Here is a 26,115-nt window from a genome sequence, read left to right on the forward strand (position 1 = left end):
GGATGCTAATAATTCGCTTGTATCTTCCTAGACACATCTGCTGGTTGTGAATTATTCCACTTGCATGGCAAGGTGCGCATGTAGGTGTGTTAAAAATTCTGGTGGCACTGGGTATTGATCCCAGTTCCTCTCGCATACTAAGCGAGCGCTCTACCATCTGAGCTACGCCCGCCGCCCCGAAGACTAATGGTGCTACATACAGCCATATAGACGACACAGACCCTTGCACTCCCATTATTCAGCAGACAAACACTACTCTCTATGTATCCGTTAGGGTGTCTTTCAGGTTTCGTGCATTATGTATCGAATCGTAGTTGGCCACAATGAAAGTGGCACGTATAACGTCGATAATAGAATTCGGACACCGCTCTGAGTAAGACCAACGTGTTGTCCACCCTCTAGACTTCAATGAGGTTAAGCCGCGATACCTAAGACAGATCTGCACTCGATGACACCTCGATAACAGCCGGTCCCCACACTTACATCTTGCTCTCCTTACGTCAGTATACATCATATCAGTCTGTGACGCTGGCTTTGCAACATCTTGCGTGCCTTTAGGTTCGCCGCGATCAACACTTACCATGCACTGACAACAAAATATGGAGGCGCCGCGGCTTCAACCCTGGACCTTTCACATGCCAAGCGAACGCTCTACCAACTGAGCTACGCCCCAGGCACGAGCAAACTGCCCTATTCCCCATTCTTTGCGACTCAGATGCGCACGGACACGATGGTTGGTTGGTTTGTAGCGGTGAAGGGAGCAGAGTACAAAGGCGCGGACCCGTTCATATACACAAAAGTACCAAGTAGTTTCGATGCTCTGGTATTACAAATTAAAATTCCGTCTGTTTTTAACGTCTTAAATTGAAAGAGCCGTCACAAATTGCTCCGTTTTCACTCCTTGACGACAATCATACAGCACCTGAGGTAACAAACACATCTCGAGCCCCATTGTGCACTCCATTATTCATGCCAACTCAGTGCCTCGCTCTTTACTACTGTGTACCAATCTTGTCGTCCAACTGCAAAACACTGGGCCACAATAAGTTTCCGCGTCTCCATTGCACTGCGCATACTACGAAACGCTCCCCAAACTTGGCACTCACCCTCGCAGCCGACTTTTCCGACTTTCCACGACGCTCACGCTAGTGACAGCATTATTTATAGTTCGACGTCGCGCCAAAGCGAATGAGCACATTTCGCCTACGGCTTAGGCCACCCTCCTAGTGTGGCTGCTCGGTGTCTGCAGGCAGCGAGGGTCTGCAAGCTTCCTGTGTTCGCACCTATGTCACCTGTGCTTGCTTGTCAGAGACAGACTATCGCAAAACATACAACTCACTCCATGAATTGATTGCTACGGCATCTGTTATCAGCAGTCACAACTAGCAACACCAGTAGCAGCTGACTGCATGCAAAGAATAGGAATGTGCAGTGGGATATACGTGAACTCAGCGCAAGGCAGATCTTTCCGACATAGGCTTGAGAATCTTACGGGGACACTTGTACTGTTTCTAAATTAAGTGTAGGCGTGGGAGGAGGGTGCTTCCTGCGCACTAATAACAGCACGCTTGTCAATTGTGGATGCTAATAATTCGCTTGTATCTTCCTAGACACATCTGCTGGTTGTGAATTATTCCACTTGCATGGCAAGGTGCGCATGTAGGTGTGTTAAAAATTCTGGTGGCACTGGGTATTGATCCCAGTTCCTCTCGCATACTAAGCGAGCGCTCTACCATCTGAGCTACGCCCGCCCCCCGAAGACTAATGGTGCTACATACAGCCATATAGACGACACAGACCCTTGCACTCCCATTATTCAGCAGACAAACACTACTCTCTATGTATCCGTTAGGGTGTCTTTCAGGTTTCGTGCATTATGTATCGAATCGTAGTTGGCCACAATGAAAGTGGCACGTATAACGTCGATAATAGAATTCGGACACCGCTCTGAGTAAGACCAACGTGTTGTCCACCCTCTAGACTTCAATGAGGTTAAGCCGCGATACCTAAGACAGATCAGCACACGATGACACCTCGATAACAGCCGGTCCCCACACTTACATCTTGCTCTCCTTACGTCAGTATACATCATATCAGTCTGTGACGCTGGCTTTGCAACATCTTGCGTGCCTTTATGTTCGCCGCGATCAACACTTACCATGCACTGACAACAAAATATGGAGGCGCCGCGGCTTGAACACTGGACCTTTCACATGCCAAGCGAACGCTCTACCAACTGAGCTACGCCCCACGCACGAGCAAACTGCGCTATTCCCCATTCTTTGCGACTCAGATGCGCACGGACACGATGGTTGGTTGGTTTGTAGCGGTGAAGGGAGCAGAGTACAAAGGCGCGGACCTGTTCATATACACAAAAGTACCAAGTAGTTTCGATGCTCTGGTATTACAAATGAAAAATCCGTCTGTTTTTAACGTCTTAAATTGAAAGAGCCGTCACAAATTGCTCCGTTTTCACTCCTTGACGACAATCATACAGCACCTGAGGTAACAAACACATCTCGAGCCCCATTGTGCACTCCATTATTCATGCCAACTCAGTGCCTCGCTCTTTACTACTGTGTACCAATCTTGTCGTCCAACTGCAAAACACTGGGCCACAATAAGTTTCCGCGTCTCCATTGCACTGCGCATACTACGAAACGCTCCCCAAACTTGGCACTCACCCTCGCAGCCGACTTTTCCGACTTTCCACGACGCTCACGCTAGTGACAGCATTATTTATAGTTCGACGTCGCGCCAAAGCGAATGAGCACATTTCGCCTACGGCTTAGGCCGCCCTCCTAGTGTGGCTGCTCGGTGTCTGCAGGCAGCGAGGGTCTGCAAGCTTCCTGTGTTCGCACCTATGTCACCTGTGCTTGCTTGTCAGAGACAGACTATCGCAAAACATACAACTCACTCCATGAATTGATTGCTACGGCATCTGTTATCAGCAGTCACAACTAGCAACACTAGTAGCAGCTGACTGCATGCAAAGAATAGGAATGTGCAGTGGGATTTACGTGAACTCAGCGCAAGGCAGATCTTTCCGACATAGGCTTGAGAATCTTACGGGAACACTTGTACTGTTTCTAAATTAGTGTAGGCGTGGGAGGAGGGTGCTTCCTGCGCACTAATAACAGCACGCTTGTCAATTGTGGATGCTAATAATTCGCTTGTATCTTCCTAGACACATCTGCTGGTTGTGAATTATTCCACTTGCATGGCAAGGTGCGCATGTAGGTGTGTTAAAAATTCTGGAGGCAATGGGTATTGATCCCAGTTCCTCTCGCATACTAAGCGAGCGCTCTACCATCTGAGCTACGCCCGCCGCCCCGAAGGCTAATGGTGCTACATACAGCCATATAGACGACACAGACCCTTGCACTCCCATTATTCAGCAGACAAACACTACTCTCTATGTATCCGTTAGGGTGTCTTTCAGGTTTCGTGCATTATGTATCGAATCGTAGTTGGCCACAATGAAAGTGGCACGTATAACGTCGATAATAGAATTCGGACACCGCTCTGAGTAAGACCAACGTGTTGTCCACCCTCTAGACTTCAATGAGGTTAAGCCGCGATACCTAAGACAGATCAGCACACGATGACACCTCGATAACAGCCGGTCCCCACACTTACATCTTGCTCTCCTTACGTCAGTATACATCATATCAGTCTGTGACGCTGGCTTTGCAACATCTTGCGTGCCTTTAGGTTCGCCGCGATCAACACTTACCATGCACTGACAACAAAATATGGAGGCGCCGCGGCTTGAACTCTGGACCTTTCACATGCCAAGCGAACGCTCTACCAACTGAGCTACGCCCCAGGCACGAGCAAACTGCGCTATTCCCCATTCTTTGCGACTCAGATGCGCACGGACACGATGGTTGGTTGGTTTGTAGCGGTGAAGGGAGCAGAGTACAAAGGCGCGGACCCGTTCATATACACAAAAGTACCAAGTAGTTTCGATGCTCTGGTATTACAAATGAAAATTCCGTCTGTTTTTAACGTCTTAAATTGAAAGAGCCGTCACAAATTGCTCCGTTTTCACTCCTTGACGACAATCATACAGCACCTGAGGTAACAAACACATCTCGAGCCCCATTGTGCACTCCATTATTCATGCCAACTCAGTGCCTCGCTCTTTACTACTGTGTACCAATCTTGTCGTCCAACTGCAAAACACTGGGCCACAATAAGTTTCCGCGTCTCCATTGCACTGCGCATACTACGAAACGCTCCCCAAACTTGGCACTCACCCTCGCAGCCGACTTTTCCGACTTTCCACGACGCTCACGCTAGTGACAGCATTATTTATAGTTCGACGTCGCGCCAAAGCGAATGAGCACATTTCGCCTACGGCTTAGGCCGCCCTCCTAGTGTGGCTGCTCGGTGTCTGCAGGCAGCGAGGGTCTGCAAGCTTCCTGTGTTCGCACCTATGTCACCTGTGCTTGCTTGTCAGAGACAGACTATCGCAAAACATACAACTCACTCCATGAATTGATTGCTACGGCATCTGTTATCAGCAGTCACAACTAGCAACACCAGTAGCAGCTGACTGCATGCAAAGAATAGGAATGTGCAGTGGGATATACGTGAACTCAGCGCAAGGCAGATCTTTCCGGCATAGGCTTGAGAATCTTACGGGAACACTTGTACTGTTTCTAAATTAAGTGTAGGCGTGGAAGGAGGGTGCTTCCTGCGCACTAATAACAGCACGCTTGTCAATTGTGGATGCTAATAATTCGCTTGTATCTTCCTAGACACATCTGCTGGTTGTGAATTATTCCGCTTGCATGGCAAGGTGCGCATGTAGGTGTGTTAAAAATTGTGGTGGCACTGGGTATTGATCCCAGTTCCTCTCGCATACTAAGCGAGCGCTCTACCGTCTGAGCTACGCCCGCCGCCCCGAAGACTAACGGTGCTACATACAGCCATATAGACGACACAGACCCTTGCACTCCCATTATTCAGCAGACAAACACTACTCTCTATGTATCCGTTAGGGTGTCTTTCTGGTTTCGTGCATTATGTATCGAATCGTAGTTGGCCACAATGAAAGTGGCACGTATAACGTCGATAATAGAATTCAGACACCGCTCTGAGTAAGACCAACGTGTTGTCCACCCTCTAGACTTCAATGAGGTTAAGCCGCGATACCTAAGACAGATCAGCACACGATGACACCTCGATAACAGCCGGTCCCCACACTTACATCTTGCTCTCCTTACGTCAGTATACATCATATCAGTCTGTGACGCTGGCTTTGCAACATCTTGCGTACCTTTAGGTTCGCCGCGATCAACAGTTACCATGCACTGACAACAAAATATGGAGGCACCGCGGGTTGAACACTGGACCTTTCACATGCCAAGCGAACGCTCTACCAACTGAGCTACGCCCCACGCACGAGCAAACTGCGCTATTCCCCATTCTTTGCGACTCAGATGCGCACGGACACGATGGTTGGTTGGTTTGTAGCGGTGAAGGGAGCAGAGTAATAAGGCGCGGACCCGTTCATATACACAAAAGTACCAAGTAGTTTCGATGCTCTGGTATTACAAATGAAAATTCCGTCTGTTTTTAACGTCTTAAATTGAAAGAGCCGTCACAAATTGCTCCGTTTTCACTCCTTGACGACAATCATACAGCACCTGAGGTAACAAACACATCTCGAGCCCCATTGTGCACTCCATTATTCATGCCAACTCAGTGCCTCGCTCTTTACTACTGTGTACCAATCTCGTCGTCCAACTGCAAAACACTGGGCCCCAACAAGTTTCCGCATCTCCATTGCACTGCGCATACTACGAAACGCTCCCCAAACTTGGCACTCACCCTCGCAGCCGAATCTTCCGACTTTCCACGACGCTCACGCTAGTGACAGCATTATTTATAGTTCGACGTCGCGCCAAAGCGAATGAGCACATTTCGCCTACGGCTTAGGCCGCCCTCCTAGTGTGGCTGCTCGGTGTCTGCAGGCAGCGAGGGTCTGCAAGCTTCCTGTATTCGCACCTATGTCACCTGTGCTTGCTTGTCAGAGACAGACTATCGCAAAACATACATCTCACTCCATGAATTGATTGCTACGGCATCTGTTATCAGCAGTCACAACTAGCAACACCAGTAGCAGCTGACTGCATGCAAAGAATAGGAATGTGCAGTGGGATTTACGTGAACTCAGCGCAAGGCAGATCTTTCCGACATAGGCTTGAGAATCTTACGGGAACACTTGTACTGTTTCTAAATTAAGTGTAGGCGTGGGAGGAGGGTGCTTCCTGCGCACTAATAACAGCACGCTTGTCAATTGTGGATGCTAATAATTCGCTTGTATCTTCCTAGACACATCTGCTGGTTGTGAATTATTCCACTTGCATGGCAAGGTGCGCATGTAGGTGTGTTAAAAATTCTGGTGGCACTGGGTATTGATCCCAGTTCCTCTCGCATACTAAGCGAGCGCTCTACCATCTGAGCTACGCCCGCCCCCCCGAAGACTAATGGTGCTACATACAGCCATATAGACGACACAGACCCTTGCACTCCCATTATTCAGCAGACAAACACTACTCTCTATGTATCCGTTAGGGTGTCTTTCAGGTTTCGTGCATTCTGTATCGAATCGTAGTTGGCCACAATGAAAGTGGCACGTATAACGTCGATAATAGAATTCGGACACCGCTCTGAGTAAGACCAACGTGTTGTCCACCCTCTAGACTTCAATGAGGTTAAGCCGCGATACCTAAGACAGATCAGCACACGATGACACCTCGATAACAGCCGGTCCCCACACTTACATCTTGCTCTCCTTACGTCAGTATACATCATATCAGTCTGTGACGCTGGCTTTGCAACATCTTGCGTGCCTTTAGGTTCGCCGCGACCAACACTTACCATGCACTGAAAACAAAAAATATAGGCGCCGCGGCTTGAACACTGGACCTTTCACATGATAAGCGAACGCCCTACCAACTGAGCTACGCCCCATGCACGAGCAAACTGCGCTATTCCCCATTCTTTGCGACTCAGATGCGCACGGACACGATGGTTGGTTGGTTTGTAGCGGTGAAGGGAGCAGAGTACAAAGGCGCGGACCCGTTCATATACACAAAAGTACCAAGTAGTTTCGATGCTCTGGTATTACAAATGAAAATTCCGTCTGTTTTTAACGTCTTAAATTGAAAGAGCCGTCACAAATTGCTCCGTTTTCACTCCTTGACGACAATCATACAGCACCTGAGGTAACAAACACATCTCGAGCCCCATTGTGCACTCCATTATTCATGCCAACTCAGTGCCTCGCTCTTTACTACTGTGTACCAATCTTGTCGTCCAACTGCAAAACACTGGGCCACAATAAGTTTCCGCGTCTCCATTGCACTGCGCATACTACGAAACGCTCCCCAAACTTGGCACTCACCCTCGCAGCCGACTTTTCCGACTTTCCACGACGCTCACGCTAGTGACAGCATTATTTATAGTTCGACGTCGCGCCAAAGCGAATGAGCACATTTCGCCTACGGCTTAGGCCGCCCTCCTAGTGTGGCTGCTCGGTGTCTGCAGGCAGCGAGGGTCTGCAAGCTTCCTGTGTTCGCACCTATGTCACCTGTGCTTGCTTGTCAGAGACAGACTATCGCAAAACATACAACTCACTCCATGAATTGATTGCTACGGCATCTGTTATCAGCAGTCACAACTAGCAACACCAGTAGCAGCTGACTGCATGCAAAGAATAGGAATGTGCAGTGGGATATACGTGAACTCAGCGCAAGGCAGATCTTTCCGGCATAGGCTTGAGAATCTTACGGGAACACTTGTACTGTTTCTAAATTAAGTGTAGGCGTGGAAGGAGGGTGCTTCCTGCGCACTAATAACAGCACGCTTGTCAATTGTGGATGCTAATAATTCGCTTGTATCTTCCTAGACACATCTGCTGGTTGTGAATTATTCCGCTTGCATGGCAAGGTGCGCATGTAGGTGTGTTAAAAATTGTGGTGGCACTGGGTATTGATCCCAGTTCCTCTCGCATACTAAGCGAGCGCTCTACCGTCTGAGCTACGCCCGCCGCCCCGAAGACTAACGGTGCTACATACAGCCATATAGACGACACAGACCCTTGCACTCCCATTATTCAGCAGACAAACACTACTCTCTATGTATCCGTTAGGGTGTCTTTCTGGTTTCGTGCATTATGTATCGAATCGTAGTTGGCCACAATGAAAGTGGCACGTATAACGTCGATAATAGAATTCAGACACCGCTCTGAGTAAGACCAACGTGTTGTCCACCCTCTAGACTTCAATGAGGTTAAGCCGCGATACCTAAGACAGATCAGCACACGATGACACCTCGATAACAGCCGGTCCCCACACTTACATCTTGCTCTCCTTACGTCAGTATACATCATATCAGTCTGTGACGCTGGCTTTGCAACATCTTGCGTACCTTTAGGTTCGCCGCGATCAACAGTTACCATGCACTGACAACAAAATATGGAGGCACCGCGGCTTGAACACTGGACCTTTCACATGCCAAGCGAACGCTCTACCAACTGAGCTACGCCCCACGCACGAGCAAACTGCGCTATTCCCCATTCTTTGCGACTCAGATGCGCACGGACACGATGGTTGGTTGGTTTGTAGCGGTGAAGGGAGCAGAGTAATAAGGCGCGGACCCGTTCATATACACAAAAGTACCAAGTAGTTTCGATGCTCTGGTATTACAAATGAAAATTCCGTCTGTTTTTAACGTCTTAAATTGAAAGAGCCGTCACAAATTGCTCCGTTTTCACTCCTTGACGACAATCATACAGCACCTGAGGTAACAAACACATCTCGAGCCCCATTGTGCACTCCATTATTCATGCCAACTCAGTGCCTCGCTCTTTACTACTGTGTACCAATCTCGTCGTCCAACTGCAAAACACTGGGCCCCAACAAGTTTCCGCATCTCCATTGCACTGCGCATACTACGAAACGCTCCCCAATCTTGGCACTCACCCTCGCAGCCGAATCTTCCGACTTTCCACGACGCTCACGCTAGTGACAGCATTATTTATAGTTCGACGTCGCGCCAAAGCGAATGAGCACATTTCGCCTACGGCTTAGGCCGCCCTCCTAGTGTGGCTGCTCGGTGTCTGCAGGCAGCGAGGGTCTGCAAGCTTCCTGTATTCGCACCTATGTCACCTGTGCTTGCTTGTCAGAGACAGACTATCGCAAAACATACATCTCACTCCATGAATTGATTGCTACGGCATCTGTTATCAGCAGTCACAACTAGCAACACCAGTAGCAGCTGACTGCATGCAAAGAATAGGAATGTGCAGTGGGATTTACGTGAACTCAGCGCAAGGCAGATCTTTCCGACATAGGCTTGAGAATCTTACGGGAACACTTGTACTGTTTCTAAATTAAGTGTAGGCGTGGGAGGAGGGTGCTTCCTGCGCACTAATAACAGCACGCTTGTCAATTGTGGATGCTAATAATTCGCTTGTATCTTCCTAGACACATCTGCTGGTTGTGAATTATTCCACTTGCATGGCAAGGTGCGCATGTAGGTGTGTTAAAAATTCTGGTGGCACTGGGTATTGATCCCAGTTCCTCTCGCATACTAAGCGAGCGCTCTACCATCTGAGCTACGCCCGCCCCCCCGAAGACTAATGGTGCTACATACAGCCATATAGACGACACAGACCCTTGCACTCCCATTATTCAGCAGACAAACACTACTCTCTATGTATCCGTTAGGGTGTCTTTCAGGTTTCGTGCATTCTGTATCGAATCGTAGTTGGCCACAATGAAAGTGGCACGTATAACGTCGATAATAGAATTCGGACACCGCTCTGAGTAAGACCAACGTGTTGTCCACCCTCTAGACTTCAATGAGGTTAAGCCGCGATACCTAAGACAGATCAGCACACGATGACACCTCGATAACAGCCGGTCCCCACACTTACATCTTGCTCTCCTTACGTCAGTATACATCATATCAGTCTGTGACGCTGGCTTTGCAACATCTTGCGTGCCTTTAGGTTCGCCGCGACCAACACTTACCATGCACTGAAAACAAAAAATATAGGCGCCGCGGCTTGAACACTGGACCTTTCACATGATAAGCGAACGCCCTACCAACTGAGCTACGCCCCATGCACGAGCAAACTGCGCTATTCCCCATTCTTTGCGACTCAGATGCGCACGGACACGATGGTTGGTTGGTTTGTAGCGGTGAAGGGAGCAGAGTACAAAGGCGCGGACCCGTTCATATACACAAAAGTTCCAAGTAGTTTCGATGCTCTGGTATTACAAATACAAATTCCGTCTTTTTTTAACGTCTTAAATTCAAAGAGCCGTCACAAATTGCTCCGTTTTCACTCCTTGACGACAATCATACAGCACCTGAGGTAACAAACACATCTCGAGCCCCATTGTGCACTCCATTATTCATGCCAACTCAGTGCCTCGCTCTTTACTACTGTGTACCAATCTTGTCGTCCAACTGCAAAACACTGGGCCACAATAAGTTTCCGCGTCTCCATTGCACTGCGCATACTACGAAACGCTCCCCAAACTTGGCACTCACCCTCGCAGCCGACTTTTCCGACTTTCCACGACGCTCACGCTAGTGACAGCATTATTTATAGTTCGACGTCGCGCCAAAGCGAATGAGCACATTTCGCCTACGGCTTAGGCCGCACTCCTAGTGTGGCTGCTCGGTGTCTGCAGGCAGCGAGGGTCTGCAAGCTTCCTGTGTTCGCACCTATGTCACCTGTGCTTGCTTGTCAGAGACAGACTACCGCAAAACATACAACTCACTCCATGAATTGGTTGCTACGGCATCTGTTATCAGCAGTCACAACTAACAACACCAGTAGCAGCTGACTGCATGCAAAGAATAGGAATGTGCAGTGGAATTTACGTGAACTCAGCGCAAGGCAGATCTTTCCGACATAGGCTTGAGAATCTTACAGGAACACTTGTACTGTTTCTAAATTAAGTGTAGGCGTGGGAGGAGGGTGCTTCCTGCGCACTAATAACAGCACGCTTGTCAATTGTGGATGCTAATCATTCGCTTGTATCTTCCTAGACACATCTGCTGGTTGTGAATTATTCCACTTGCATGGCAAGGTGCGCATGTAGGTGTGTTAAAAATTCTGTAGGCACTGGGTATTGATCCCAGTTCCTCTCGCATACTAAGCGAGCGCTCTACCATCTGAGCTACGCCCACCCCCCGAAGACTAATGGTGCTACATACAGCTATATAGACGACACAGACCCTTGCACTCCCATTATTCAGCAGACAAACACTACTCTCTATGTATCCGTTAGGGTGTCTTTCAGGTTTCGTGCATTCTGTATCGAATCGTAGTTGGCCACAATGAAAGTGGCACGTATAACGTCGAAAATAGAATTCGGACACCGCTCTGAGTATGACCAACGTGTTGTCCACCCTCTAGACTTCAATGAGGTTAAGCCGCGATACCTAAGACAGATCTGCACTCGATGACACCTCGATAACAGCCGGTCCCCAGACTTACATCTTGCTCTCCTTACGTCAGTATACATCATATCAGTCTGTGACGCTGGCTTTGCAACATCTTGCGTGCCTTTAGGTTCGCCGCGATCAACAGTTACCATGCACTGACCACAAAAAATGGAGGCGCCACGGCTTGAACCCTGGACATTTCACATGCCAAGCGAACGCTCTACCAACTGAGCTACGCCCCATGCACGAGCAAACTGCGCTATTCCCCATTCTTTGCGACTCAGATGCGCACGGACACGATGGTTGGTTGGTTTGTAGCGGTGAAGGGAGCAGAGTACAAAGGCGCGGACCCGTTCATATACACAAAAGTTCCAAGTAGTTTCGATGCTCTGGTATTACAAATGAAAATTCCGTCTGTTTTTAACGTCTTAAATTGAAAGAGCCGTCACAAATTGCTCCGTTTTCACTCCTTGACGACAATCATACAGCACCTGAGGTAACAAACACATCTCGAGCCCCATTGTGCACTCCATTATTCATGCCAACTCAGTGCCTCGCTCTTTACTACTGTGTGCCAATCTTGTCGTCCAACTGCAAAACACTGGGCCACAACAAGTTTCCGCGTCTCCATTGCACTGCGCATACTACGAAACGCTCCCCAAACTTGGCACTCACCCTCGCAGCCGACTTTTCCGACTTTCCACGACGCTCACGCTAGTGACAGCATTATTTATAGTTCGACGTCGCGCCAAAGCGAATGAGCACATTTCGCCTACGGCTTAGGCCGCCCTCCTAATGTGGCTGCTCGGTGTCTGCAGGCAGCGAGGGTCTGCAAGCTTCCTGTGTTCGTACCTATGTCACCTGTGCTTGCTTGTCAGAGACAGACTACCGCAAAACATACAACTCACTCCATGAATTGATTGCTACGGCATGTGTTATCAGCAGTCACAACTAACAACACCAGTAGCAGCTGTCTGCATGCAAAGAATAGGAATGTGCAGTGGAATTTACGTGAACTCAGCGCAAGGCAGATCTTTCCGACATAGGCTTGAGAATCTTACAGGAACACTTGTACTGTTTCTAAATTAAGTGTAGGCGTGGGAGGAGGGTGCTTCCTGCGCACTAATAACAGCACGCTTGTCAATTGTGGATGCTAATCATTCGCTTGTATCTTCCTAGACACATCTGCTGGTTGTGAATTATTCCACTTGCATGGCAAGGTGCGCATGTAGGTGTGTTAAAAATTCTGTAGGCACTGGGTATTGATCCCAGTTCCTCTCGCATACTAAGCGAGCGCTCTACCATCTGAGCTACGCCCGCCCCCCGAAGACTACTGGTGCTACATACAGCCATATAGACGACACAGACCCTTGCACTCCCATTATTCAGCAGACAAACACTACTCTCTACGTATCCGTTAGGGTGTCTTTCAGGTTTCGTGCATTCTGTATCGAATCGTAGTTGGCCACAATGAAAGTGGCACGTATAACGTCGAAAATAGAATTCGGACACCGCTCTGAGTAAGACCAACGTGTTGTCCACCCTCTAGACTTCAATGAGGTTAAGCCGCGATACCTAAGACAGATCTGCACTCGATGACACCTCGATAACAGCCGGTCCCCACACTTACATCTTGCTCTCCTTACGTCAGTATACATCATATCAGTCTGTGACGCTGGCTTTGCAACATCTTGCGTGCCTTTAGGTTCGCCGCGATCAACAGTTACCATGCACTGACCACAAAAAATGGAGGCGCCGCGGCTTGAACCCTGGACCTTTCACATGCCAAGCGAACGCTCTACCAACTGAGATACGCCCTATGCACGAGCAAACTGCGCTATTCCCCATTCTTTGCGACTCAGATGCGCACGGACACGATGGTTGGTTGGTTTGTAGCGGTGAAGGGAGCAGAGTACAAAGGCGCGGACCCGTTCATATACACAAAAGTTCCAAGTAGTTTCGATGCTCTGGTATTACAAATGAAAATTCCGTCTGTTTTTAACGTCTTAAATTGAAAGAGCCGTCACAAATTGCTCCGTTTTCACTCCTTGACGACAATCATACAGCACCTGAGGTAACAAACACATCTCGAGCCCCATTGTGCACTCCATTATTCATGCCAACTCAGTGCCTCGCTCTTTACTACTGTGTGCCAATCTTGTCGTCCAACTGCAAAACACTGGGCCACAACAAGTTTCCGCGTCTCCATTGCACTGCGCATACTACGAAACGCTCCCCAAACTTGGCACTCACCCTCGCAGCCGACTTTTCCGACTTTCCACGACGCTCACGCTAGTGACAGCATTATTTATAGTTCGACGTCGCGCCAAAGCGAATGAGCACATTTCGCCTACGGCTTAGGCCGCCCTCCTAGTGTGGCTGCTCGGTGTCTGCAGGCAGCGAGGGTCTGCAAGCTTCCTGTGTTCGCACCTATGTCACCTGTGCTTGATGTCAGAGACAGACTACCGCAAAACATACAACTCACTCCATGAATTGATTGCTACGGCATCTGTTATCAGCAGTCACAACTAACAACACCAGTAGCAGCTGACTGCATGCAAAGAATAGGAATGTGCAGTGGAATTTACGTGAACTCAGCGCAAGGCAGATCTTTCCGACATAGGCTTGAGAATCTTACAGGAACACTTGTACTGTTTCTAAATTAAGTGTAGGCGTGGGAGGAGGGTGCTTCCTGCGCACTAATAACAGCACGCTTGTCAATTGTGGATGCTAATCATTCGCTTGTATCTTCCTAGACACATCTGCTGGTTGTGAATTATTCCACTTGCATGGCAAGGTGCGCATGTAGGTGTGTTAAAAATTCTGTAGGCACTGGGTATTGATCCCAGTTCCTCTCGCATACTAAGCGAGCGCTCTACCATCTGAGCTACGCCCGCCCCCCGAAGACTACTGGTGCTACATACAGCCATATAGACGACACAGACCCTTGCACTCCCATTATTCAGCAGACAAACACTACTCTCTACGTATCCGTTAGGGTGTCTTTCAGGTTTCGTGCATTCTGTATCGAATCGTAGTTGGCCACAATGAAAGTGGCACGTATAACGTCGAAAATAGAATTCGGACACCGCTCTGAGTAAGACCAACGTGTTGTCCACCCTCTAGACTTCAATGAGGTTAAGCCGCGATACCTAAGACAGATCTGCACTCGATGACACCTCGATAACAGCCGGTCCCCACACTTACATCTTGCTCTCCTTACGTCAGTATACATCATATCAGTCTGTGACGCTGGCTTTGCAACATCTTGCGTGCCTTTAGGTTCGCCGCGATCAACAGTTACCATGCACTGACCACAAAAAATGGAGGCGCCGCGGCTTGAACCCTGGACCTTTCACATGCCAAGCGAACGCTCTACCAACTGAGATACGCCCTATGCACGAGCAAACTGCGCTATTCCCCATTCTTTGCGACTCAGATGCGCACGGACACGATGGTTGGTTGGTTTGTAGCGGTGAAGGGAGCAGAGTACAAAGGCGCGGACCCGTTCATATACACAAAAGTTCCAAGTAGTTTCGATGCTCTGGTATTACAAATGAAAATTCCGTCTGTTTTTAACGTCTTAAATTGAAAGAGCCGTCACAAATTGCTCCGTTTTCACTCCTTGACGACAATCATACAGCACCTGAGGTAACAAACACATCTCGAGCCCCATTGTGCACTCCATTATTCATGCCAACTCAGTGCCTCGCTCTTTACTACTGTGTGCCAATCTTGTCGTCCAACTGCAAAACACTGGGCCACAACAAGTTTCCGCGTCTCCATTGCACTGCGCATACTACGAAACGCTCCCCAAACTTGGCACTCACCCTCGCAGCCGACTTTTCCGACTTTCCACGACGCTCACGCTAGTGACAGCATTATTTATAGTTCGACGTCGCGCCAAAGCGAATGAGCACATTTCGCCTACGGCTTAGGCCGCCCTCCTAGTGTGGCTGCTCGGTGTCTGCAGGCAGCGAGGGTCTGCAAGCTTCCTGTGTTCGCACCTATGTCACCTGTGCTTGATGTCAGAGACAGACTACCGCAAAACATACAACTCACTCCATGAATTGATTGCTACGGCATCTGTTATCAGCAGTCACAACTAACAACACCAGTAGCAGCTGACTGCATGCAAAGAATAGGAATGTGCAGTGGAATTTACGTGAACTCAGCGCAAGGCAGATCTTTCCGACATAGGCTTGAGAATCTTACAGGAACACTTGTACTGTTTCTAAATTAAGTGTAGGCGTGGGAGGAGGGTGCTTCCTACGCACTAATAACAGCACGCTTGTCAATTGTGGATGCTAATCATTCGCTTGTATCTTCCTAGACACATCTGCTGGTTGTGAATTATTCCACTTGCATGGCAAGGTGCGCATGTAGGTGTGTTAAAAATTCTGTAGGCACTGGGTATTGATCCCAGTTCCTCTCGCATACTAAGCGAGCGCTCTACCATCTGAGCTACGCCCGCCCCCCGAAGACTACTGGTGCTACATACAGCCATATAGACGACACAGACCCTTGCACTCCCATTATTCAGCAGACAAACACTACTCTCTACGTATCCGTTAGGGTGTCTTTCAGGTTTCGTGCATTCTGTATCGAATCGTAGTTGGCCACAATGAAAGTGGCACGTATAACGTCGAAAATAGAATTCGGACACCGCTCTGAGTAAGACCAACGTGTTGTCCACCCTCTAGACTTCAATGAGGTTAAGCCGCGATACCTAAGACAGATCTGCACTCGATGACACCTCGATAACAGCCGGTCCCCACACTTACATCTTGCTCTCCTTACGTCAGTATACATCATATCAGTCTGTGACGCTGGCTTTGCAACATCTTGCGTGCCTTTAGGTTCGCCGCGATCAACAGTTACCATGCACTGACCACAAAAAATGGAGGCGCCGCGGCTTGAACCCTGGACCTTTCACATGCCAAGCGAACGCTCTACCAACTGAGCTACGCCCCATGCACGAGCAAACTGCGCTATTCCCCATTCTTTGCGACTCAGATGCGCACGGACACGATGGTTGGTTGGTTTGTAGCGGTGAAGGGAGCAGAGTACAAAGGCGCGGACCCGTTCATATACACAAAAGTACCAAGTAGTTTCGATGCTCTGGTATTACAAATGAAAATTCCGTCTGTTTTTAACGTCTTAAATTGAAAGAGCCGTCACAAATTGCTCCGTTTTCACTCCTTGACGACAATCATACAGCACCTGAGGTAACAAACACATCTCGAGCCCCATTGTGCACTCCATTATTCATGCCAACTCAGTGCCTCGCTCTTTACTACTGTGTACCAATCTTATCGTCCAACTGCAAAACACTGGGCCACAACAAGTTTCCGCGTCTCCATTGCACTGCGCATACTACGAAACGCTCCCCAAACTTGGCACTCACCCTCGCAGCCGACTTTTCCGACTTTCCACGACGCTCACGCAACGCTCACGCTAGTGACAGCATTATTTATAGTTCGACGTCGCACCAAAGCGAATGAGCACATTTCGCCTACGGCTTAGGCCGCCCTCCTAGTGTGGCTGCTCGGTGTCTGCAGGCAGCGAGGGTCTGCAAGCTTCCTGTGTTCGCACCTATGTCACCTGTGCTTGCTTGTCAGAGACAGACTACCGCAAAACATACAACTCACTCCATGAATTGATTGCTACGGCATCTGTTATCAGCAGTCACAACTAACAACACCAGTAGCAGCTGACTGCATGCAAAGAATAGGAATGTGCAGTGGGATTTACGTAAACTCAGCGCAAGGCAGATCTTTCCGACATAGGCTTGAGAATCTTACAGGAACACTTGTACTGTTTCTACATTAAGTGTAGGCGTGGGAGGAGGGTGCTTCCTGCGCACTAATAACAGCACGCTTGTCAATTGTGGATGCTAATCATTCGCTTGTATCTTCCTAGACACATCTGCTGGTTGTGAATTATTCCACTTGCATGGCAAGGTGCGCATGTAGGTGTGTTAAAAATTCTGTAGGCACTGGGTATTGATCCCAGTTCCTCTCGCATACTAAGCGAGCGCTCTACCATCTGAGCTACGCCCGCCCCCCGAAGACTACTGGTGCTACATACAGCCATATAGACGACACAGACCCTTGCACTCCCATTATTCAGCAGACAAACACTACTCTCTACGTATCCGTTAGGGTGTCTTTCAGGTTTCGTGCATTCTGTATCGAATCGTAGTTGGCCACAATGAAAGTGGCACGTATAACGTCGAAAATAGAATTCGGACACCGCTCTGAGTAAGACCAACGTGTTGTCCACCCTCTAGACTTCAATGAGGTTAAGCCGCGATACCTAAGACAGATCTGCACTCGATGACACCTCGATAACAGCCGGTCCCCACACTTACATCTTGCTCTCCTTACGTCAGTATACATCATATCAGTCTGTGACGCTGGCTTTGCAACATCTTGCGTGCCTTTAGGTTCGCCGCGATCAACACTTACCATGCACTGACCACAAAAAATGGAGGCGCCGCGGCTTGAACCCTGGACCTTTCATATGCCAAGCGAACGCTCTACCAACTGAGCTACGCCCCATGCACGAGCAAACTGCGCTATTCCCCATTTTTTGCGACTCAGATGCGCACGGACACGATGGTTGGTTGGTTTGTAGCGGTGAAGGGAGCAGAGTACAAAGGCGCGGACCCGTTCATACACACAAAAGTACCAAGTAGTTTCGATGCTCTGGTATTACAAATGAAAATTCCGTCTGTTTTTAACGTCTTAAATTGAAAGAGCCGTCACAAATTGCTCCGTTTCACTCCTTGACGACAATCATACAGCACCTGAGGTAACAAACACATCTCGAGCCCCATTGTGCACTCCATTATTCATGCCAACTCAGCGCCTCGCTCTTTACTACTGTGTACCAATCTTGTCGTCCAACTGCAAAACACCTGGCCACAACAAGTTTCCGCATCTCCATTGCACTGCGCATACTACGAAACGCTCCCCAAACTTGGCACTCACCCTCGCAGCCGACTTTTCCGACTTTCCACGACGCTCACGCTAGTGACAGCATTATTTATAGTTCGACGTCGCGCCAAAGCGAATGAGCACATTTCGCCTACGGCTTAGGCCGCCCTCCTAGTGTGGCTGCTCGGTGTCTGCAGGCAGCGAGGGTCTGCAAGCTTCCTGTGTTCGCACCTATGTCACCTGTGCTTGCTTGTCAGAGACAGACTACCGCCAAACATACAACTCACTCCATGAATTGATTGCTACGGCATCTGTTATCAGCAGTCACAACTAACAACACCAGTAGCAGCTGACTGCATGCAAAGAATAGGAATGTGCAGTGGAATTTACGTGAACTCAGCGCAAGGCAGATCTTTCCGACATAGGCTTGAGAATCTTACAGGAACACTTGTACTGTTTCTAAATTAAGTGTAGGCGTGGGAGGAGGGTGCTTCCTGCGCACTAATAACAGCACGCTTGTCAATTGTGGATGCTAATCATTCGCTTGTATCTTCCTAGACACATCTGCTGGTTGTGAATTATTCCACTTGCATGGCAAGGTGCGCATGTAGGTGTGTTAAAAATTCTGTAGGCACTGGGTATTGATCCCAGTTCCTCTCGCATACTAAGCGAGCGCTCTACCATCTGAGCTACGCCCGCCCCCCGAAGACTACTGGTGCTACATACAGCCATATAGACGACACAGACCCTTGCACTCCCATTATTCAGCAGACAAACACTACTCTCTACGTATCCGTTAGGGTGTCTTTCAGGTTTCGTGCATTCTGTATCGAATCGTAGTTGGCCACAATGAAAGTGGCACGTATAACGTCGAAAATAGAATTCGGACACCGCTCTGAGTAAGACCAACGTGTTGTCCACCCTCTAGACTTCAATGAGGTTAAGCCGCGATACCTAAGACAGATCTGCACTCGATGACACCTCGATAACAGCCGGTCCCCACACTTACATCTTGCTCTCCTTACGTCAGTATACATCATATCAGTCTGTGACGCTGGCTTTGCAACATCTTGCGTGCCTTTAGGTTCGCCGCGATCAACAGTTACCATGCACTGACCACAAAAAATGGAGGCGCCGCGGCTTGAACCCTGGACCTTTCATATGCCAAGCGAACGCTCTACCAACTGAGCTACGCCCCATGCACGAGCAAACTGCGCTATTCCCCATTTTTTGCGACTCAGATGCGCACGGACACGATGGTTGGTTGGTTTGTAGCGGTGAAGGGAGCAGAGTACAAAGGCGCGGACCCGTTCATATACACAAAAGTACCAAGTAGTTTCGATGCTCTGGTATTACAAATGAAAATTCCGTCTGTTTTTAACGTCTTAAATTGAAAGAGCCGTCACAAATTGCTCCGTTTTCACTCCTTGACGACAATCATACAGCACCTGAGGTAACAAACACATCTCGAGCCCCATTGTGCACTCCATTATTCATGCCAACTCAGCGCCTCGCTCTTTACTACTGTGTACCAATCTTGTCGTCCAACTGCAAAACACTGGGCCACAACAAGTTTCCGCATCTCCATTGCACTGCGCATACTACGAAACGCTCCCCAAACTTGGCACTCACCCTCGCAGCCGACTTTTCCGACTTTCCACGACGCTCACGCAACGCTCACGCTAGTGACAGCATTATTTATAGTTCGACGTCGCGCCAAAGCGAATGAGCACATTTCGCCTACGGCTTAGGCCGCCCTCCTAGTGTGGCTGCTCGGTGTCTGCAGGCAGCGAGGGTCTGCAAGCTTCCTGTGTTCGCACCTATGTCACCTGTGCTTGCTTGTCAGAGACAGACTACCGCAAAACATACAACTCACTGCATGAATTGATTGCTACGGCATCTGTTATCAGCAGTCACAACTAACAACACCAGTAGCAGCTGACTGCATGCAAAGAATAGGAATGTGCAGTGGAATTTACGTGAACTCAGCGCAAGGCAGATCTTTCCGACATAGGCTTGAGAATCTTACAGGAACACTTGTACTGTTTCTAAATTAAGTGTAGGCGTGGGAGGAGTGTGCTCCCTGCGCACTAATAACAGCACGCTTGTCAATTGTGGATGCTAATCATTCGCTTGTATCTTCCTAGACACATCTGCTGGTTGTGAATTATTCCACTTGCATGGCAAGGTGCGCATGTAGGTGTGTTAAAAATTCTGTAGGCACTGGGTATTGATCCCAGTTCCTCTCGCATACTAAGCGAGCGCTCTACCATCTGAGCTACGCCCGCCCCCCGAAGACTACTGGTGCTACATACAGCCATATAGACGACACAGACCCTTGCACTCCCATTATTCAGCAGACAAACACTACTCTCTACGTATCCGTTAGGGTGTCTTTCAGGTTTCGTGCATTCTGTATCGAATCGTAGTTGGCCACAATGAAAGTGGCACGTATAACGTCGAAAATAGAATTCGGACACCGCTCTGAGTAAGACCAACGTGTTGTCCACCCTCTAGACTTCAATGAGGTTAAGCCGCGATACCTAAGACAGATCTGCACTCGATGACACCTCGATAACAGCCGGTCCCCACACTTACATCTTGCTCTCCTTACGTCAGTATACATCATATCAGTCTGTGACGCTGGCTTTGCTACATCTTGCGTGCCTTTAGGTTCGCCGCGATCAACAGTTACCATGCACTGACCACAAAAAATGGAGGCGCCGCGGCTTGAACCCTGGACCTTTCACATGCCAAGCGAACGCTCTACCAACTGAGCTACGCCCCATGCACGAGCAAACTGCGCTATTCCCCATTCTTTGCGACTCAGATGCGCACGGACACGATGGTTGGTTGGTTTGTAGCGGTGAAGGGAGCAGAGTACAAAGGCGCGGACCCGTTCATATACACAAAAGTACCAAGTAGTTTCGATGCTCTGTTATTACAAATGAAAATTCCGTCTGTTTTTAACGTCTTAAATTGAAAGAGCCGTCACAAATTGCTCCGTTTTCACTCCTTGACGACAATCATACAGCACCTGAGGTAACAAACACATCTCGAGCCCCATTGTGCACTCCATTATTCATGCCAACTCAGTGCCTCGCTCTTTACTACTGTGTACCAATCTTGTCGTCCAACTGCAAAACACTGGGCCACAATAAGTTTCCGCGTCTCCATTGCACTGCGCATACTACGAAACGCTCCCCAAACTTGGCACTCACCCTCGCAGCCGACTTTTCCGACTTTCCACGACGCTCACGCAACGCTCACGCTAGTGACAGCATTATTTATAGTTCGACGTCGCGCCAAAGCGAATGAGCACATTTCGCCTACGGCTTAGGCCGCCCTCCTAGTGTGGCTGCTCGGTGTCTGCAGGCAGCGAGGGTCTGCAAGCTTCCTGTGTTCGCACCTATGTCACCTGTGCTTGCTTGTCAGAGACAGACTACCGCAAAACATACAACTCACTGCATGAATTGATTGCTACGGCATCTGTTATCAGCAGTCACAACTAACAACACCAGTAGCAGCTGACTGCATGCAAAGAATAGGAATGTGCAGTGGAATTTACGTGAACTCAGCGCAAGGCAGATCTTTCCGACATAGGCTTGAGAATCTTACAGGAACACTTGTACTGTTTCTAAATTAAGTGTAGGCGTGGGAGGAGTGTGCTCCCTGCGCACTAATAACAGCACGCTTGTCAATTGTGGATGCTAATCATTCGCTTGTATCTTCCTAGACACATCTGCTGGTTGTGAATTATTCCACTTGCATGGCAAGGTGCGCATGTAGGTGTGTTAAAAATTCTGTAGGCACTGGGTATTGATCCCAGTTCCTCTCGCATACTAAGCGAGCGCTCTACCATCTGAGCTACGCCCGCCCCCCGAAGACTACTGGTGCTACATACAGCCATATAGACGACACAGACCCTTGCACTCCCATTATTCAGCAGACAAACACTACTCTCTACGTATCCGTTAGGGTGTCTTTCAGGTTTCGTGCATTCTGTATCGAATCGTAGTTGGCCACAATGAAAGTGGCACGTATAACGTCGAAAATAGAATTCGGACACCGCTCTGAGTAAGACCAACGTGTTGTCCACCCTCTAGACTTCAATGAGGTTAAGCCGCGATACCTAAGACAGATCTGCACTCGATGACACCTCGATAACAGCCGGTCCCCACACTTACATCTTGCTCTCCTTACGTCAGTATACATCATATCAGTCTGTGACGCTGGCTTTGCTACATCTTGCGTGCCTTTAGGTTCGCCGCGATCAACAGTTACCATGCACTGACCACAAAAAATGGAGGCGCCGCGGCTTGAACCCTGGACCTTTCACATGCCAAGCGAACGCTCTACCAACTGAGCTACGCCCCATGCACGAGCAAACTGCGCTATTCCCCATTCTTTGCGACTCAGATGCGCACGGACACGATGGTTGGTTGGTTTGTAGCGGTGAAGGGAGCAGAGTACAAAGGCGCGGACCCGTTCATATACACAAAAGTACCAAGTAGTTTCGATGCTCTGTTATTACAAATGAAAATTCCGTCTGTTTTTAACGTCTTAAATTGAAAGAGCCGTCACAAATTGCTCCGTTTTCACTCCTTGACGACAATCATACAGCACCTGAGGTAACAAACACATCTCGAGCCCCATTGTGCACTCCATTATTCATGCCAACTCAGTGCCTCGCTCTTTACTACTGTGTACCAATCTTGTCGTCCAACTGCAAAACACTGGGCCACAACAAGTTTCCGCGTCTCCATTGCACTGCGCATACTACGAAACGCTCCCCAATCTTGGCACTCACCCTCGCAGCCGAATCTTCCGACTTTCCACGACGCTCACGCAACGCTCACGCTAGTGACAGCATTATTTATAGTTCGACGTCGCGCCAAAGCGAATGAGCACATTTCGCCTACGGCTTAGGCCGCCCTCCTAGTGTGGCTGCTCGGTGTCTGCAGGCAGCGAGGGTCTGCAAGCTTCCTGTGTTCGCACCTATGTCACCTGTGCTTGCTTGTCAGAGACAGACTACCGCAAAACATACAACTCACTCCATGAATTGATTGCTACGGCATCTGTTATCAGCAGTCACAACTAACAACACCAGTAGCAGCTGACTGCATGCAAAGAATAGGAATGTGCAGTGGGATTTACGTAAACTCAGCGCAAGGCAGATCTTTCCGACATAGGCTTGAGAATCTTACAGGAACACTTGTACTGTTTCTACATTAAGTGTAGGCGTGGGATGAGGGTGCTTCCTGCGCACTAATAACAGCACGCTTGTCAATTGTGGATGCTAATCATTCGCTTGTATCTTCCTAGACACATCTGCTGGTTGTGAATTATTCCACTTGCATGGCAAGGTGCGCATGTAGGTGTGTTAAAAATTCTGGAGGCACTGGGTATTGATCCCAGTACCTCTCGCATACTAAGCATGGCAAGGTCCACATGTAGGTGTGTTAAAAATTCTGGAGGCACTGGGTATTGATCCCAGTACCTCTCGCATACTAAGCGAGCGCTCTACCATATGAGCTACGCCCGCCCCCCCCGAAGACTAATGGTGCTACATACAGCCATATACACGACACAGACCCTTGCACTCCCATTATTCAGCAGACAAACACTACTCTCTATGTATCCGTTAGGGTGTCTTTCAGGTTTCGTGCATTCTGTATCGAATCGTAGTTGGCCACAATGAAAGTGGCACGTATAACGTCGAAAATAGAATTCGGACAACGCTCTGAGTAGGACCAACGTGTTATCCACCCTCTAGACTTCAATGAGGTTAAGCCGCGATACCTAAGACAGATCTGCACTCGATGACACCTCGATAACAGCCGGTACCCACACTTACATCTTGCTCTCCTTACGTCAGTATACATCATATCAGTCTGTGACGCTGGCTTTGCAACATCTTGCGTGCCTTTAGGTTCGCCGCGATCAACACTTACCATGCACTGACCACAAAAAAGTGAGGCGCCGCGGCTTGAACCCTGGACCTTTCACATGCCAAGCGAACGCTCTACAAACTGAGCTACGCCCCAGGCACGAGCAAACTGCGGTAATCCCCATTGTTTGCGACTCATATGCGCACGGACACGATGGTTGGTTGGTTTGTAGCGGTGAAGGGAGCAGAGTACAAAGGCGCGGACCCGTTCATATACACAAAAGTTCCAAGTAGTTTCGATGCTCTGGTATTACAAATGAAAATTCCGTCTGTTTTTAACGTCTTAAATTGAAAGAGCCGTCACAAATTGCTCCGTTTTCACTCCTTGACGACAATCATACAGCACCTGAGGTAACAAACACATCTCGAGCCCCATTGTGCACTCCATTATTCATGCCAACTCAGTGCCTCGCTCTTTACTACTGTGTACCAATCTTGTCGTCCAACTGCAAAACACTGGGCCACAATAAGTTTCCGCGTCTCCATTGCACTGCGCATACTACGAAACGCTCCCCAAACTTGGCACTCACCCTCGCAGCCGACTTTTCCGACTTTCCACGACGCTCACGCTAGTGACAGCATTATTTATAGTTCGACGTCGCGCCAAAGCGAATGAGCACATTTCGCCTACGGCTTAGGCCGCCCTCCTAGTGTGGCTGCTCGGTGTCTGCAGGCAGCGAGGGTCTGCAAGCTTCCTGTGTTCGCACCTATGTCACCTGTGCTTGCTTGTCAGAGACAGACTACCGCAAAACATACAACTCACTGCATGAATTGATTGCTACGGCATCTGTTATCAGCAGTCACAACTAACAACACCAGTAGCAGCTGACTGCATGCAAAGAATAGGAATGTGCAGTGGAATTTACGTGAACTCAGCGCAAGGCAGATCTTTCCGACATAGGCTTGAGAATCTTACAGGAACACTTGTACTGTTTCTAAATTAAGTGTAGGCGTGGGAGGAGTGTGCTCCCTGCGCACTAATAACAGCACGCTTGTCAATTGTGGATGCTAATCATTCGCTTGTATCTTCCTAGACACATCTGCTGGTTGTGAATTATTCCACTTGCATGGCAAGGTGCGCATGTAGGTGTGTTAAAAATTCTGGAGACACTGGGTATTGATTCCAGTTCCTCTCGCATACTATGCGAGCGCTCTACCATCTGAGCTACGCCCGCCCCCCCGAAGACTAATGGTGCTACATGCAGCCATATAGACGACACAGACCCTTGCACTCCCATTATTCAGCAGACAAACACTACTCTCTATGTATCCGTTAGGGTGTCTTTCAGGTTTCGTGCATTCTGTATCGAATCGTAGTTGGCCACAATGAAAGTGGCACGTATAACGTCGAAAATAGAATTCGGACATCGCTCTGAGTAAGACCAACGTGTTGTCCACCCTCTAGACTTCAATGAGGTTAAGCCGCGATACCTAAGACAGATCTGCACTCGATGACACCTCGATAACAGCCGGTCCCCACACTTACATCTTGCTCTCCTTACGTCAGTATACATCATATCAGTCTGTGACGCTGGCTTTGCAACATCTTGCGTGCCTTTAGGTTCGCCGCGACCAACACTTACCATGCACTGAAAACAAAAAATATAGGCGCCGCGGCTTGAACACTGGACCTTTCACATGCCAAGCGAACGCTCTACCAACTGAGCTACGCCCCATGCACGAGCAAACTGCGCTATTCCCCATTCCTTGCAACTCAGATGCGCACGGACACGATGGTTGGTT

The 26,115-nt window shown here is 48.9% G+C and overlaps 8 non-coding genes across 8 annotated transcripts; all 8 read right to left on the reverse strand.

Moving 5' to 3' along the window:
- Positions 1–11,150: 11,150 nt before the first annotated feature.
- On the reverse strand, positions 11,151–11,223 carry Trnat-agu (transfer RNA threonine (anticodon AGU)). The gene has a single exon. It is a non-coding gene; the product is annotated as a tRNA-Thr (tRNA).
- Positions 11,224–12,728: 1,505 nt separating this feature from the next.
- Positions 12,729–12,801, reverse strand: Trnat-agu (transfer RNA threonine (anticodon AGU)). Its single transcript has one exon. It is a non-coding gene; the product is annotated as a tRNA-Thr (tRNA).
- A 1,504-nt stretch (positions 12,802–14,305) lies between these two features.
- Trnat-agu (transfer RNA threonine (anticodon AGU)) lies at positions 14,306–14,378 on the reverse strand. Its single transcript has one exon. It is a non-coding gene; the product is annotated as a tRNA-Thr (tRNA).
- A 1,504-nt stretch (positions 14,379–15,882) lies between these two features.
- On the reverse strand, positions 15,883–15,955 carry Trnat-agu (transfer RNA threonine (anticodon AGU)). The gene has a single exon. It is a non-coding gene; the product is annotated as a tRNA-Thr (tRNA).
- A 1,516-nt stretch (positions 15,956–17,471) lies between these two features.
- Positions 17,472–17,544, reverse strand: Trnat-agu (transfer RNA threonine (anticodon AGU)). Its single transcript has one exon. It is a non-coding gene; the product is annotated as a tRNA-Thr (tRNA).
- Positions 17,545–19,048: 1,504 nt separating this feature from the next.
- Positions 19,049–19,121, reverse strand: Trnat-agu (transfer RNA threonine (anticodon AGU)). Its single transcript has one exon. It is a non-coding gene; the product is annotated as a tRNA-Thr (tRNA).
- Positions 19,122–20,637: 1,516 nt separating this feature from the next.
- Positions 20,638–20,710, reverse strand: Trnat-agu (transfer RNA threonine (anticodon AGU)). Its single transcript has one exon. It is a non-coding gene; the product is annotated as a tRNA-Thr (tRNA).
- A 1,516-nt stretch (positions 20,711–22,226) lies between these two features.
- On the reverse strand, positions 22,227–22,299 carry Trnat-agu (transfer RNA threonine (anticodon AGU)). Its single transcript has one exon. It is a non-coding gene; the product is annotated as a tRNA-Thr (tRNA).
- Between the last annotated feature and the right edge of the window lie 3,816 nt (positions 22,300–26,115).

This window comes from Schistocerca gregaria, chromosome 9 (genome assembly GCF_023897955.1).
Source record: "Schistocerca gregaria isolate iqSchGreg1 chromosome 9, iqSchGreg1.2, whole genome shotgun sequence".
In the NCBI taxonomy this organism is placed as follows: Eukaryota; Metazoa; Arthropoda; class Insecta; order Orthoptera; family Acrididae; genus Schistocerca; species Schistocerca gregaria.